Below are 17,295 nucleotides of genomic sequence, written 5' to 3'. Positions count from 1 at the left end.
AGAATTGAGAAGAGAATGATTTTTAATTTCTTCATGTCCATTCAATAAATGTTCTTAGGGATGTTCTACCAACCAATGTACAAATTACACCCTGTCTCAGTCTCTGTGGAACTTACCATCTATGCAGGGAGCAAAGCACTGAACAACAACAACAACAACAACAAAATCACCTACAAACAGTGTTACATGAGTAGGAAGTAAAAACACATGCTGTGAGTGAGGGTCCCAAGGCCCTTCAATATGGGAGGCATCAAGAATGGCCCGTCTGATGTAGCCGGAGACTTTCAGGATGAATAGAAGAGACATGAAGCAAGCACAGAATAAGGAATGGAGTCTTCCAGACAGAGGAAACAGAGAGAAAATCCTGCATGGTCAAAAGGATGTGCTGGGTTGGGTTGTGTCTCCCCAGAATTCAAATGCCAAGGCCCTGACCTCTGGAGCCTGTGAAAGTGACCTTATTTGGAAACAGAGCCTTCACAATGATAATCAAATTAAAATGTTGTCATGAGGGTGGGCTCTAATCTAGTAGGACTGGTGTCTCTATAAGAAGGGAAAATTTGCAGACAGATGTAATAACAAGGAGAACACAAAGGTGACCAGCTCTGAGCTAAGGACAGAGGCCTAGAAGCAACCCCATCCTCTCAGCCTCCTGATGACCAGCCCTACCAATGCCATGAACTTAGATATTTAACCCACTGGAACAGTGACACAGTACACTCCTGTTATGGAAGCCACAGAGTTTGTGGTACTGTGTTTCAGCCCTAGGAAACAAATATAGAGAATATCAGGAAAGGAAACTAGAGAGGACTGTTGTAGACCAAGCTGAGCACTTTCAAATCCTTACTACAGGACAGTGGGATGATATGGCCTGCTGAGGCTTCCACAGAGTCCAGCAAACCGCCCTGGAGAACAAACTGGACAGGGGACCAGTTAGAAGGCAATTACAGGAATCCAGCAAGAGGTACAACTAGGGTGGTGGCCATCAGTGGAGAAAAGTGGCCTGAGTCAGGATTATTCTGGAGACATATACAACAGGTCTCAGTATAGACCAGAGGCAGGGTTTGGGGTTGTAGAAACTGTAGCTTCAGGAAGGACTTAGAGACCTGTCATTTGAACAGCTGGTGAAGGGTGTCAGCTTCTGAAATGAAGAACAGAGGAAAAGGAGTACATTGAGGAGGACTACTCAGATAATCTTTGGAAACACTAAATTGAGATACCTGTGAGATATTTAAGTGTAACTTTTAGGTAGAGAGATAACAAATATCTAGATTTGGAACTCAGAAAAGAGATCTGTCTGAAAAAAAAAATTGCTGGTGTAGAAATGATCTTTAAAAACTGTGGGGAGAAGCAAGCTGCTCCAGGGGGGTAAGATGGCAGAGAAGGAGGCCCCAAAGTGACCCCTGAGAAACCTTTATCAGAGGCAGCTCATTTCAGGATTTGGCTCTGTGATATTTGGGGTCAGATCATTCCGGGGACTGCCCTGTTCTTTGTGTGAGGTTTAACAGCATCCCAGCCCCTACTCCCTAGGTGTTCAAATAATCCCTCCAATTATCACAACTGAAGGTGTCTCCAGACGTCACCAACTTCCCACAGGGGCCAAAATTGCCTGTGCCTGAGAATCACTGGTGAAGAATAAACAAGCAAAGTAAAAGTACAAAGAGCAGCTCCAGAGGCCGGAAGCAGAGCACAAGAGCACCAGGCACCCAGATTGCTGCAGGAAATCAAGGAAGAATGGCACTGGCAAGAGGCCAGTCGTTCTAACATCGGGATCATTAGTGACTGCAGGAAGAGTGATTTTGGTGGCTCAGTGGGAACACAGTGCTCGCTGAGGTAGATTTGAATAATGTTTTCCTTTATACGATTGGAGATGCACACATATGTGTAGTCGGATTTCAACTCTGTGCATTGGTTCTGTTTAACAGTTGCTTCAGCAGATGCCATTAGCTCCCTCTTATTAACAGGACATCAGTCATTCTTAGAACAGGTAGTGTACCAGGGAGACTGTTCTGCAAGCCAGCGGGCCCATCCCACTCTCCTGGCTGAGAATAGGCATGTAATGTTGACCAACCAACAGTGACATCAGAAGAAACCTAAAGGCACCTGGGAAATGCTTTCCTGTGATGTAGGTTACCAGGAGGGACACTCTCCTCTCTCTCTTTTGGATGTGGCCTCCCAAAATTCCTGGGTGCTTTCAACACAATTGTCCTTTTGGTTGGGTGAGGAGAATTAACGTGGAAGTGAACTGAAGAGTGGAGGTAACAGGAGAGAGTGTGGCAAGAACGTGGGTTCTTGAGTGCAGTAGCCAGAACTTGGTTTACCCAACATGGAAGCCACTCATTCTCAGATGTCTGACTAGATCTAACCCAACTCCCTGCCTCCTACATCTGTTTCCATTTATTATTCCTCTAGCATCTCCCCTTGGGAATCCTCATTCTATTCTCAACCCCTGGAACTACATTATCCTTTTCCAAGGGGAAATGGATATTCTATTGTCCTGCTGACTTGAATGGAATTCAGAGGGCGCCATTTTGGAAAACTGTGCCTGTTGACTCCTGATCCAGCCTCTTTCACTATTGCCCTCTTTTGAAGTCCACTATCTGTTAGCTCTTCCCCACCCATGTTGCTCCCTCCACTGACTTTCCTTGTCCTGATGGTTCCTATGCTTGACCCAACCCTCTCCTCCTTAAGATATCAGCAGGCCAACAGATTCTAGTCATTCTCAACAAGTTTGTCTAGGGCTTTCTGACTCTTCAAACTACATCACTTACCCCACCCACCAAAAATGAAAAGAGAAACATCTTCTCTTTTAAGATCACTTGACTCTAAAAACATATCTTTGGTATGTTACATGGTTACGTGGGAGCTGTGTCATTCAGACATTCCATTACCATGCAGTAGAGGCACCAGCTCAGGCAAGACTAATATAACCTAAAAGCAAAGTGATGTAACTTTATGCTGACAATCCCCTTGGAGGGGGAAGCAAGCAGATAAGTATGCTTTTTCCCCTTCAGCCACAGCTCCTTTGACCTCTCACAGTGTAAGCAACTCAGTCACAGTGACTCTGTTGTTGAAAAAGCCCCTCATTTGTTGGGCATGGTGATATATGCCTGTGGTACTGGCTGCTGGGGAGCTGAGGCAGGAGGATGACTTGAGCACAGGAGTCCAAGGCAGCCTCAGCAACACTGTGAGACCCTGTCTCAGAAAACCAATGTATAGACACACTCATATGCACACATAATACCCCCTTGAACTTGGTCCCCGGGTGCCAGTTGGTGCCATCATCTCTTGCTAGGCTGTGCTTTTTTTCAGTCCTGGGACCATGAAGAGTGTGTCACCCATGTGGCACCACCACAGGGCTTTTGCAGGAAGAGGTCTGGCCGTGCAGTGTTTCCGCCTCAGGCATATGGAGATGCAGGTCCTGACAGATTTTTGTCTCCACACTGAAGACCGCTCTCTCATCAGGGACAGGACCAGGGGAGACCCCAGATCATCCTGGACATCAACTGGACCTTCAGGGAATCTCACTTGCCCTGCCCTTCCACGCCCTTGACCCTACTGCCACCCTTGCCCTTCCACGCCCTGGACCCTGGACCCTACTGCCATCCTTCCATCATCCATCAGCGAGCACAGTCTTTTAGATAAAGGGATACAGGCACTGAACTCAAACTCCTTCCAGGTTGCCTCAAAAAATCATTTTTTTACTTTCCATCTGTTCAGAGTATATCTGCCTTTCCTTTCCATGGCTGATTGTCCCTCCGTGTGTATGTGTGTGTGTGTGTGTGTGTGTGTGTGTATTAATTTTAATGTGGTAAAATACATAAATGTAAAATTAACCATTTTGAACATTTGTAAGTGTACGACTCAGTGGCATTAAGTAATTCACAATGTTGTGGAACCGTCACCAACAGGCATCTCAGGGACTTTTCATCCCAGACAGAAACTCTGTGCCCATTAAACACTAATACCCCACTCCCCATGCTTCTCAGAGCATAAAACACGATGACGTCGTGAATTCCTCTCTCTACTAATGTATTTCCCTTGGTCCATAAACATTTTCATTTTCATCCTAGAGACGCTTTTCTTTCTTCTGCTTTGCCCTCAAAATTCCAACCTTATTTTCTTTTCCACGTGGTAAGCAGATCCTTCCACATTCCCAGCCTGCATCGCCTGCCCATCAGGCCACAGCCACCCACCCTGCTTACTTTCATTAGCTGGAAATGCCCCGAGGGCCAAGCCCAGGACTTCCACACTAGCACCCTCATGCTGGCTGCAGCACCTGGCACAAAGTAGACTCTGAGCCTTTGCCAGAAGAACAACTAGAAGAAAACCGTCACCACAGTGGTACCTGCATTTGCGGAGCACCAAGCTAAGCTGCTCACCTGGATTCTTATTCAGCCTGGATTTTTATTCCAGGCAGGTACTACCATTAATCCTATTTGCAGATGAGAAAATAGAGGCTAAGGCCATTCAACTAGAACTTGGTGGTTCCTAGGAATCTAACGCTAGGGCGTCCTCTGAATGCTCTTTACCAGTCTTGTCTATGTAGCCAGTGATGTAAAGTAACACTTGCCTGCTACCTCCAGGATCTTTGCAGGGAAGGTACTTACATTCCTGCAGAATCCTAGTGTCTCACGGGCACCATCCAGTGAGTGTTAAACGTAAGCAGTGTTTGGTGTATCTCTATAGATCGAGGTCAGATTCCTTAATTGGCCTCCAAAGTACAAGAGGAATTGGCTAATGAATCCTAAGGAGGAGCACAGATAGAAGAAAGGTACTATTTTATTTCACATTTTTAAAGTGTCTTTGTACAATATGGTAGGCTATGTTTTCCATTGGCTTTCTCCTTCCCTGTAAAGAAGGTACCCCTACCTCACTGACATCCAGTCTTTGCCATTTGACCTGACTTGCTTATGTCCTAGAGAATGCAATCTACAATGAAGAAGATAGTCAGAGAAGAACCCAGCATGGCCACAGTCTATCCACAGTCATACCCAATGTGAGCTAGAAGGACGACTGTGTTTAAGTCCTTAACATGCTGGGGTTGCTTGTTTCCAAGCATAATCCACTGAGAGTCAACTGATACAACATGGTTATGGATTGGATTGTGTCTCTAGGCAGATGCTGAAGTTCAAATCCTAATAATTGTGAATATGGTCTTATTTGGAAATAGGGTCTGGTCTTTGCAGATGATCAAGTTAAGATGAAATCAATAGAGTGAACTCTAATCTAATATTATTATATTTTTAAAAGGGGGAAAGTAGGACAGAGGGAACCACACAAAGAGAAGATGATGTGCAGAGTCATAAGGAAAAAGAATGACCTCCCACAATCTAGGGATGTCTAGGTCACCAGGGGAGAGGTCTGGAACAGACCCTCCTGTGCTATCAGAGGGAACATGGTCCAGCGGAGTCCTCAGTGTCTGATTTCTGAAACAATAGTTTCTGCTGTTCTCAGTCACCCAGTTTGTGGCATTCTGTTCTGGCATCCCTAGAAAACTAATGTGCACATTCATTCATCCACAATCATATAACATCAATAAGAAAATAGATATTATTATATAGAACTCAATTTTGAAGAATTTTCCAAATTTAACCCTTTAGTTGAGTTACTGATAATCCAAAAAAGAGCTAAAGAGAAAATTCTTAGGACATCAAACTTGCTTTAAAATGAGTGACCTTAACTTGTTGGGGAAAGATGTGATAAAACAAAAGATTTGAAACATTGGGTAGAAGTTGTTAAATCAACAAGATATTAATTTATGCTCAAATAAGTGTTTTATTCTATAATTTTTTGCCATAGTAAATGAAACACTACAAACTGTATCTTTTCCTCTAAAATGCACCCCAAATTTTGAAGATTTATGCATTTTCTGTAAAATAAAATGCAAGCTTACTACTGGTCCCCCACCTACCCCACCAAGAATGGAAAGCCATTCCCTCCCGATCGTGTGTTAGATGTGAAAAACATCAGACCTTATGAAATGGTTTAAGACCTGGGTGAACACCGCTGAGACTCGGCTGCGCTTCTTCAGCGTTGTTTTTACAGGTCTATAAATCTGTCTGCGGCTCAGCCTTCTCAGGGCTGGCCTGTGTGCAGGCTGACTCATAAATGAGATGCTACGTCTGCTTTGAAGAGCACTCAGGATCCAGCACAGCTGTCCTTCAGCCTGCCCAGGCCTGACACTCGCAGACCAATTGTGCAGTATTTAAAATATCGCACATTCGAACCAGTGAAGTCAGGAAGACTGAAGGATCGATCTTTTTATTAGCCGGAACAGATTTTTGTGTATCAGATTAGCTGAGTCCTGGAAAGGATATTGGTAAGTCATTCCCCAGGTGGAGAGGTGGAAAAGGTATTAAAATTCTTCAGTGTCTCCCCAGAGTCTCAAGAAGAAAACCAACTTCTGAGCAAGACAGACCCAAGCCCCCCCGAGAGCTGGCCTCTGACTTCCGCTCCAGACTCATCTGTCTGATTCCAGCCGCACTGAATGATTTGAAGAGGATATTTTCTAGTTTTCTTCTCTGGATAATTCTACTTTCCTGATTTATCACAGGGCCTGGATTTTAATGGTAATTAATGCTGGCTGTGACAACTGAAAAACCCTGCAATTGTCAAAGTTCTAACAGGAAGTACCAACTCTTGCTCCTAAGAAGCTCGGTGGGTCTGGGGACTGGCCTCCTTTTCTGTTCACATCAACTGTAGCAAGGGCCTCCAATGTACACCATAAAGGACCGAAGGGACGTAGAAGGCCCTGGTGCACATCTCTGCGCTCCAGCCATTCATTGGTCAGCACAAGTCACTGGATGCCAACTTCCCTCAAGGCCACCACTTCCCTTCCACCAAGGCCACCGCTCCCAAGGCAAACACCTGCCACCTGTCTTTCCTCCTCCTTAGATGAGGGGTGCTTTAAAGTAGTGCCTGGTGTTGTACCCCAAACCCCCACAGCTTCTCTGTCACGTTGTAGATCCTCCATGAATATTTCTCAAAATAAAGAACAGACAGACGCATGAATCCGTGGATGGACAGAGGAGTGGCGGAGCATGAGATGGCATTGGGACAGCTTTCCACACTGCAGAGAGGTGTCAGGCCCACAGCCTTCGTGAGGACTCTTGCTATGATCTGGAAACATTCTATGTGGAGAGTTCTGACCCCATAAACCACAACCTGGAGACTGGATTTTCTCCAGTCACCCATGGCACCAGAACACAGGGTGTCACGGAAATGTCACGAGAGACTTGAAAGTGGAGAACTGTTCTACACCAGGCAACGGTTTCTGCATCTTGCTGGAGATGGATCCAGAAACCATGCTGGTGGCCTCAGCTGAGGGTGTGGCAAGGCAGCCTGGTCCTAAGTGGAATCCCAGCAGCAGAGGTACAAGGAGAGATGGGCACAGAAGCCATCTTCCCAGGTGACCTCTACAGTGTGGTGTGGGCATTACTCCACGGTCTGGCGTAGAATCAGGTTTTACAGCCCTCTCAAGGTGTCTGTGACCTACTCGTTTCTATAATTATATCCTTTTCTCTGTAACAAAAGAGTTGGGTTCATCTCAGGCAATTTTAAAAACAATATCTCCAGGCCACAGGACACTGGAACTGGAATAGAGAGAGAGCGTGTGCCTGTGTCTGCATGAAGGTGTGTGTGTGTTGGGGGGAGCAGATGCGGAGTGAAGCAGTAGCATTCAGAGGTGGTGAGAGGGGCAAACAGCACCACTCTTTATCTTTCGTGCTCCCATGAGGCACCACCGGTACATTATAATGTGAGGATTCAGGGATGGTGACCCATTTGTAATTTAAATTAACATCTTCCTATTTTAAATGCATGCCTTGTTTCTTTAGCCTATCATTAAACTTAAATTTACTGAATTCACAAAATTGTTCCATCAATGGATTTGAGTGGTACATGTAGTGTTTGGGGTAAATCTGAGGGCAAGCTTAGGTTAACAGGGTATCTGAGCTATGTGACAGTGAGTCCCAGAGAGTCCTATGGCCTCACACCAAGTAGCAAGTAGTAGAGTGTTAGTGGGTTTTACAACAGCAAAGTGGTTGTACTATCAAGAGAGCGCTGGAGATAGCCTGAAGCAGTTGCCCACTGCACAGCGACACGCTACGTGTGTCCCAAGAAATTCCAACTCAAGAAGAAGGAGCTGAAATAATTTTGGAAAATAATTTTGGGAATAATTTTGGAAAGGACAGTAGAATAAAAAATATTTTTTGGAATTTTGCCCCCCTAAAAAATTAACTGAAAAAAAAAAACTTGTCATTTTTTTCGTCAAATATTTATTTCCATTAAAAGTTCGTGGACTACCGAGAGTTTGCCTCCTGAGGGATGATTTTTTTGCTAGGGGCTACTCCTGTACAAATCAAGTGGACAAGGGGACATAGTTTTAATTTTAAAATCCAGCATTTCAAGCAACACACCAGGACTTGGCACTCTGAACCAAATGTGCTTTCTCTGAATTGAAATAACTTGATTTAGGATTTCTCAAACGGGCCCATTGGCAGGGTGCGGGTGCCGTACCTCGGAGATGATTGCTTTTTCCTCACAACGGTCCTTGCAGCACTCAGAAGTGTGATTGACACTACTGCTTCTCGCTGTTTTCCGGTTCTGCAAAGTCTGGCTGGGAGTGAAGGGGTGGCCGCCTCTGAAAACCGGAGGTCTCAGCGGCATCAGTCACAGCCCAGCCGCTCTTCTTTGAAAACAGGTCTATTTTTCAAGCTGTTGCTGGCATTTCTCTAGATCCTGGGGGCATGACTGAAAACAAGATCATAATTGAGCTGTAGGAGGTCTGCTTATCTCTCCAGCAATGAGCTGGCCGAGGCCAGGGGACCCAGGCCGTGTCAATGCGGGAACAATGCCCCTGCTTGAAGGCCTAACTGATTTTAAATCTTGCTGGTGGAAAGGTGTGAAGAAATGCTCTTGCTGTTTTTATGTCTGCTGCCCTAGGATGGGAGGGTGGGAAGCTGCGTGAAGTAGGCAGAAAGGACATAATTAAAACTATTCATTTTGTTTTTGAAAAACCTGCTCTAGCCTCCCAGAGGGCCTTGACCTCTGTTACGCTGCATTTGGGAGTTCTCTTGAAATGTCACTCAGGACGTCGCACTCCAGCGGCCTGGCAGAAAGAGAAAGGACAGTCAGAGGAGCAGAGACAGTGAGAAAATAAAAGCACACACCTAAAAAAGACTGATGTTTCATTAGGAGCCTCTTAGTTAGTGGTTGGTGGATCCTGAAAAGTTTGACATGGATTCCAATCAAGTCATCTCCAAACAAAGATTTTAAAGAATGACTATTTTTTTTTTTATGAAAATGCATGTGACCTTCCTCCTTCTTCACTAACATGTTGGAAATGAGATTGCATCATATGGCAGGCTGATTTGTACCTAGAAAGAAGAGGAGGAGCAGTAATAAATAATAATGTCCATAATTAAAATAAGAGCCAACATTCACTCAGTAAACATGTGGATGTCACGTTGGTGCACTCCAATTTTGATCTCAACTCATTTATGTGAACTTTCAGTTTGATTTTCTTATTACTCTTTATGCCTCTAAGTCATCCTCCTCTGAGGCCCAGATCTCCTGGACATCAAAGGTAGCGTGGAGTATGCAGAGGAGACTCCAGGAGGACCCAAGCAGACAGGGTTAGACCCGCAGAGACCACATTTGTTGGAGCTAATTTTTAAAGAATTCACACACAGTATGGATAAGTATCTAAGGCAAATACATAATAATCATGGAGAAATACCACAATCCTTCAGTCCTTAATTCATAAAGGCTAGATCTACCCAAGCTTGGTATTTCAAGGGAGTACGGAGTGATATTAGCATATAATCACTAGAAAGTGTCGATTTTTTTATTATTATTCTCTGAAAACAAATGAATGAAAAGGAGAGCAATTTTGACAATTCCAAGGGTCAGGTCTTTAGATGATCCATCAGAATTCCCTCATCTGCTTGACTTCCAACCTGTTGAATGGGGAGGGATCACTGGGAGAGGGGCAGGGAAGATGATCTTTTATAGTGAATTTGAGATGTACTTTTTAGAGTGGATCTGTGTCCTCACTCCTGCTGAAATATGGATTCAAACTCAAAAGTTAGATAAATCACAGTAGAACTCACTTGCAGCATTTTCAATTATGACTATAATTAGACACTAAAGTAAATCAAATATCTTGCCTAGGGTTCCTCTGCATTCTACCGAAAGAAGAAAATTTCTTTTTCTCAAAGAAAATAATGCTCTGTCAGATAATCAATGTATTTAATAACGGAGTAAATTGGAATCATTTCCTTTCCTAACATCAATAGTGTTATTCATCTGACTCTAATGAATGTGGCATCGCATAAAATTTTATTGATCACTAGCAGCAAAAAATGGTAGGTGAGAAAAATCATTTTTGTCCTTTAAAAAAAAATAAATACAGAAAAAATGTGAGCACAGCATATTAACACTTTCCTAAGACTTTTTTGTTGTAGGAAATAGGGAAATTCTTCTTAGATTTTAAATAATCAAAGTTTTTATAGTTAATCTACTTTTCAATGTGAAAAAAGTTCTAAATATGTTATAGAGGTAATGCTATTGGAATTTATATATACATATATATATTTCAACTTTGTCTTTGTAAAAATGTGTACTTAACCTTACATGCCTACTTTTTGAAATGGCTTTTTCAAATAAGATAAATTTTTCAAGACATGACTTTGTAAGATGTAACTTTTTCAGATAACTTTTTCAACATTTTCTGAAATTTGGAGAAAGTACCATTTCACAGGTTCCTTATGTGAGTGCCAGAATTTCATATGACTGGTGTTAAAAAAGGCAAGTAAGGGCTGGGGTTGTGGCTCAGTGGTAGAGTGCTTGCCTAACATGTGTGAGGCACTAGGTTCGGTCCTCAGCACTGCATAAAAATAAACAAATAAGGTATTGTGTCCATCTGCAACTAAAAAAATATTTTTTAAAAAAATGCAAGTAACCACAGAAGCACTTCTCTGCTGCCCTGCACTCCGCTCTTCAGTAATTTAAGACAATTCAGTGAGGAAAAAAGAGTGAGATATGTTAAAAGAAGAACAGCATCTTACGCACCTGTAAGGTGGTCTTCCTTTGTAATCTGAACGGCTTTATCATAAGCAACATCAGGCTGCGTAATCCCCACGTTGACATCCAAACTGCCATGCTGGATGAGTATTGCACATCAGGAGCTTGGAAGACTGTGAGTTTGAGGACAATTGTTCTCTGGGAAGGAAAAGCCATACTTTTCTAAAGATAAATTTTGCAGGAGGGCATGAAGACAGAGCGGCACTGCGGGCTGTGAGTTCTTTCAAGGGATGGTGCCGGAATGCTACCATCATCTCACATTATTCCCAAGATATGTGCAATTACCTCCGAGAGAAGAACTGGAATTGTGAGGTCTCAAGGGCTTAGATAATGACATAAAATAAATTGCAACGATTACCCGTGTGCTTTTCCAGGATCGTATTATTTAAAACCTATCTAGGGACTTCAAGAATGAAAGACACAGGAACGTCCACTTTATGAAATTGCTATTAAAGTGTGACCTAGAGTTGAAGACAAGGTTAATTATTGGTTTTTAACCGAAGTATCATTCTCGTTTAATATTAGTGCCCAGGTCTTAAATATTGAAGCAAGTCACATTTTTCAGGGACAATTGCCTTTGAATGAAGAATGTCAGGCCTCTAGTCTTTGCTGACCCTTACAACTCCTGCAGCGTAATCCATGGCAACCCGGTTACTACGGCAACTGAACAACACTCACAAGAATAGGATAAGACCGTGAAATCTGATGTCATACTTTCATAAGATATAAATTGCAAATGATATTCTAAAGTACATTTGTTAAGTGTGTGATCTAAATTATAAATTACTTGGAAGTTAATATAGATAGAGCTTGCCGTTGGACTGTGTTCATCCAGTCAACTTCCTGGTGACCTACCAAGCCCGGCACATGAAGATGAGTAAGTCAGAGTTCCTGAAGTTCTTTTCCTCTCCCACTCCCAATACTTCCACTAGAAACTCAAAGTTAGCTCTCTGCATTTATTTGAAACTGTCTAGCTGAAAAATAAAGTTGGTATTTTGTTTCCATTGGTTTGATCAATATAAAATCCATAACCAGATCTCATGCAAAGTAGACATACATTTACCACATTTCCAAGTTCCTTTCAGAAATAGAGGTCAACATTGTCTCACACTTTTCCATCTTTAAAAAATTGAGTTCAGCATTTTGGAGGGATGTCTTGCTCTAGAAAATAAGGCTCCTAGAGTGTTGGAGCACTTCCAGGCACTTCCATCCACATGCCACTGAGTTTACCAGAACTCTGCAGTAAGACCAAAAGAAGTCCCTTGGCCTGCTGTGCTTAGGAAGAGACTTGGAACCTAGAACTGAGCAAGGCACTAGGACATTATAGTAGAGCTGAGATGAATGTGGCAACTTCCAAGAGCGAGTCCTGGCCCTGACCCTGCCACAGGCTCTGCTCCAGTACATCTCCAGAGTAAGACCCAGTCAACCCAGAGACAAATGTTGTCATCATTCCCTAAATTTTCAAACTCAATGAAGGGAAATGTCAAGATCCTGGAGTAATGTAATATACCACAAGTGGCCATTTCTCCATCCCCATTCACAAACTAAATGTAGGTGATTCTGACCACTGAATTTCCCAGCAGCCCCTGCACACTGCTGGCATGATGACAACGTGCCTCCTCACTTAGCACCTCTGACAGATCTGCACAAACCAAACTGGTCTGTTTCAGCCTGTTTACAAGTCAGGTAACTGTGAGTGGCTCTTTCCTTTCCTTTTAGATCTATTTATATTGCAATACAATCCATGTCACATATTAAGAGAATATAAAGGAAAGCATATTTGCACTTCGTAAGAGGTTTCATTCAGAAAACAATATTGCCATCTGAAAGTTGGAGTCCTTCCCTCATTCACTGAGAAAACACACAGTTAGCACCTATTGGCCAGCCATGATTTATTCAAGGGCTTAGGTGACTTGAAGAAACACAGTCTTTGAACAAACTCACAGCTCATGGAGAGAAGCAAATGCCAGTCATGCTAAACAAGCAACAGTCATCCGAATACCAACAAGAGCTGTGCAGCCTGCCATGGGAATAAGAGGCAGAGCTGAGGGAAGCTCACATGAGGTTTGCTGTTCCCTGCAGAGAAAGTAGGTGACAATCCCATGCAGAGAGAACAGCACATGCACAAAACACAGGGAACAAGATGGGCAGTGTGACTCAGCAGCGAGGGCTGCACCTGGGAGCTTGGCCCGCATCCCCCTTGAAACCACTGTGAGCCTTTCCTAACACGCTTTGTTAGTTTTGTACCTGAAGTGCTGGCCAGGCAAGCAATAGAGAGTCGCAGGACAGCTCCAGCTGTGACACTGATTAGTGATGCATTGCTGCAAAACCAACACCCAGAAACCTGCCTGCTAAACAGCAAGCACGCTGATCTCCCAGTGTCTGGGGTCAGGAATCCAGGTGTGGCTCAGCTACCTGCCTATGTCCCACAGCTGCAGAAGGCTTAGAGCTGAAGGGGCATCAGGAGTCGTGGGAGACCTGCCTCCAAGCTCACCTGTGCAGGCCTCTCCACAGGAATGGAGCAGGCTTCCTGGGCGAGCCACCCAAGGCAGGAGCCCCATATCCTTGTAATCTCATCTCAGAAGGGACATTCAGTAATGTTCTCTTCTTGTTAAAAGTGAGTTACTAGGTCCAACCCACAGTCAGGGAAGAGAACTACCAAGGAATGAATGGGCCAGACTTCTTGAGGTACCCCCAGGCTGCTCCGCATGGAAGGCCTGATGGTCTTGCATATGGGGCTGGCACCAAAATGGTGTCCACAGAGTGGAGGACAGCACGCCATCTTTAATTACATTAGCATTTCCAGTTACTAGAACCAGGTAAGTTCCTAAGCCCCAGTGTTCACTTCCATTGTCACAACACCTGTTTAAGGTTTGAATATAAGGTGTCCCCAAAAGCTCCTGTGCTAACACAGGAATGTTCAGGGCGAGTTGATTAGATTATGAGAGCTGTAACCTGATCAGTGGATTAATCCCTTAGATAGGTTAATAATTTTAATGGATTAACAGGTGGTAACTGTAGGCAGATGGGGTATGGCTTGAGGAAGTAGGTCTCTGGGAGTTGGCCTTGGGGTCTGTATTTCATCCCTGCATCTCTCCTATGTTCTCTCTCTCTCTCTCTCTCTCTCTCTCTCTCCTCTCTCTCTCCTTTCTTCCTCCCATGAGTTGAGCAGATTTCCTCCACCCTGTCCTTCCTCCATGATATTCTGCCTCATCTCAGACTCAGAGCGATGGAGTTGGCTGACCATGGACTGAATCTCTGAAACTCTGAGCCAAAATAAACTTTCCCTCCTCTAAATTATTTCTGTCAGTTGTTTTGGTCACAGCAACATAAATCTTCTTACACACCAATTTTGTGAGATAGGAAGAATTGTGTTCATTTTACACTGGAGAAAGTATAGTGAGTTTGCCCAAGAAAAACCAGGCAGGCGATGCTGACATCCTTGGAACTGGATTCGGGCCGCACTCTTCCCGCAGGTCTCTCCACTCATTTAACCACTGCACAGGCCGCCTCTTGTGTCTTCTCTGCTGCTGTGAACTTCAACCCCAGCCCCCCAGGCACCTCAAGACAAGGCTCAACATCCATGATGCAGTAAAGCAGGAACAATGACAGAGAAAGACATCCAACACACCCTCACCAGGGCAGTTCTGGGCCTCGACATTGGCACTCATGGCACCAACTCTTGCTATCAACAGAAGTACAAAGTAAATCGCCTCTTCACAGGCTGAACTGCAGATGTTTGGCTCTGACTCTGCTGTGCCCAACCTCCTCCCCATGTAAAACACCATCCTGTTGACTTGCTATGTTCTAAGTAGCATGGAAGACCCGCAGAACATGCAGTTCCAGGGAGAGCTCATTGTACGTGCTGGCCAACCCTTGGAACAGACGACAAGACACAGAATTTGCATTCAAGATACAATTTAATGCAGAAGTATAAACTTGATACCACACCAAATACACATCAAAATAGCAATGGCAGAGAAGGACATCCACATACCCTCACCAGAGCAGTTTTGGGCCTCAACTTGGCACTCCAATGCCAATGTTGGGAGGTAACAGGTAATGAGGAGGCAGTTTTAGGGCATTAGAGTCCCTATGAAATAAGATCTTAAAACTATATTGAGAAGCTGCAGAGCACCTGGTAAGGAAACAGGGAGACATTGGCCCCACTTGATTGCATGGTCGAGATGAAACGTGTTCTATGTTAGTATCTTATTTATTTATTTAGTCCAAAGAATTGAATGGACTTTATGAAGTTCAAGAGGCAGTAAAGATGGGCATCCTCACCCTCATTTTGGATGAGGACGGAAACACCTCCCCTGCACTATCCACCATGGTCATTCATGCCCTGAACAAGCATGCTCAGTGCAGCCCCTCCGTCCCCAGGGCTTGGCTGCACAGCTCGGGAAGACCATGGGCAGATGGCGTGCTCCCTGAGCAGCTTGTCATCCGCAGGAGGAGCCGAGTCTCACTATGGAAAGGCAGAAACCCAGACCCAGGAGGGAAGAGCTCTTCCTGGGGCTGTTGGAAAAGACTGACCGTGGAAATCTCAGCTGAGTGGGCAGAAAGGGGCGGCAGGAAGAGGGAAGATGTGTGCTTAGGTGTAAGGGACAGGGACCTCTGGCTTTTGGGGACCTCTAGTAAAGAGGTAGAGGCCAGACCTCAGTTTGCACAGCCTCACCCATGCATTCCAGATTCTTTCTCTGCTTCAGCACAACGTACTAATTTGTGATTTGGTCTTTTGCTAGTGCTGTACACAAAAGGCTTATGCTCCCACCCCCTGGATACATATTGAATCCTAATCCCTGCCATGATGGTATTGGACATGGAGTCTTTGGGAGGTGACAGATAATGAGGGGGTAGCCTTCAGGAATGTAGTTAGTGCTGTACCAGCCCTAAAGCATAGGGGGATGGATAGTCAAACACCATGTCCTTATGTGCCCTCTTTCTGTCCCCAAAACCTAGCCAAGTTAAGAGGACACTGAGAGCAGGCCTGGGTGGGAAAGTCAGATACACAGTATCTTGAGGGACAATGGTTTGCTCTTGTGCACCCTGGGAACTAGGTCAGGTGAGTGCTATCTGTAGAAAGCTACTTTCTTGGATGTACACCAGGACAGTTGCTCCTTGGGATGCTGGCACCCAAGCAAACTAAGCAAAGCACTGTGAGAGACTGGTGCTCCCTATCAGCCCATTGCCCTGAGCACATCTTGGAGCAGCCACTGATCTCTTAGAAGCTCTCCCAATAAACCATGAGTCTCCCATGCTGTCCCAGGTATTTTCTTTGTCCTATCAACAACCTGCACCACTGCCCTGGTGCTACTGGGCTGTGTACAAGACGAGTGCCTTTATAAAAGGACCCCCCATGAGTCCCCTCATCCCTTCCACCACAAGAAGACACAATGAGAAGGTGCTGGAAACTAACAGGGAGTCCTTGCTAGACAACAAATCTGCCGGTACCTTATCTAGGGTTTTCAACTTCTAGAGCCATGAGAAAGAAGCTTCTGGTGTTCGTGAGACACCCAGTTGAGTTCTTTTTGTGACAGCCCCAACGAGCGGGCAGTCTGATCATTATTGTTGTCTTTAGCTTTTGTTTCACCAAAACTCTGCCCTATTAGAACTACATATTAAAGTCCCCATAAAAGAACACCTCGTGCAGGCTGTATGCCATTGAGAAAGGCTTACTGCTCCTCAGAAGTGACATCTTCCAGCACTGTCCTCTGTTCCTCACTTTGCGCTCCACAACCTTCCCCACAGTACTTTATTAACACCACAGACGCTGTGTCCAGCTGGGCAGGTACCACGCAGCCCTGCCCTGGCCTGCCCTTCAGGATGCCAACACAAGTGAGGTCTCCTAAGATACCCCTCAGGACCGGCGAACTCATTTACCTATTTGTTTTAATTTTAGGAGGTAACTGCAGGAAAAAGAACAAACCTATAAAGTATTAGGATAATTATCATCAAAAAGTGGCTTTTCCTTGGAAAATAAACATAAACTTGTTCATCATTACCCTAAGTACATGTATAAGACACGAATGGTATGAAAATACTCTGTGTACAATCAGTGTCTTGAAAGATTGTGCCCTATATGTGTAATATGACATGAATTGCATTCTGCCAGCATGTATAACAAATCAGAATAAATTTTAAAAAGTGGCTTTTCCTTGGAAAATAAACATAAACTTGTTTATCACCTCTTCTATTTGGGGTCAT

The sequence above is a fragment of the Marmota marmota genome, unplaced genomic scaffold, assembly GCF_001458135.2.
Source record: "Marmota marmota marmota unplaced genomic scaffold, marMar, whole genome shotgun sequence".
NCBI lineage: Eukaryota > Metazoa > Chordata > Mammalia > Rodentia > Sciuridae > Marmota > Marmota marmota.
This window is presented reverse-complemented; position numbering follows the sequence as displayed.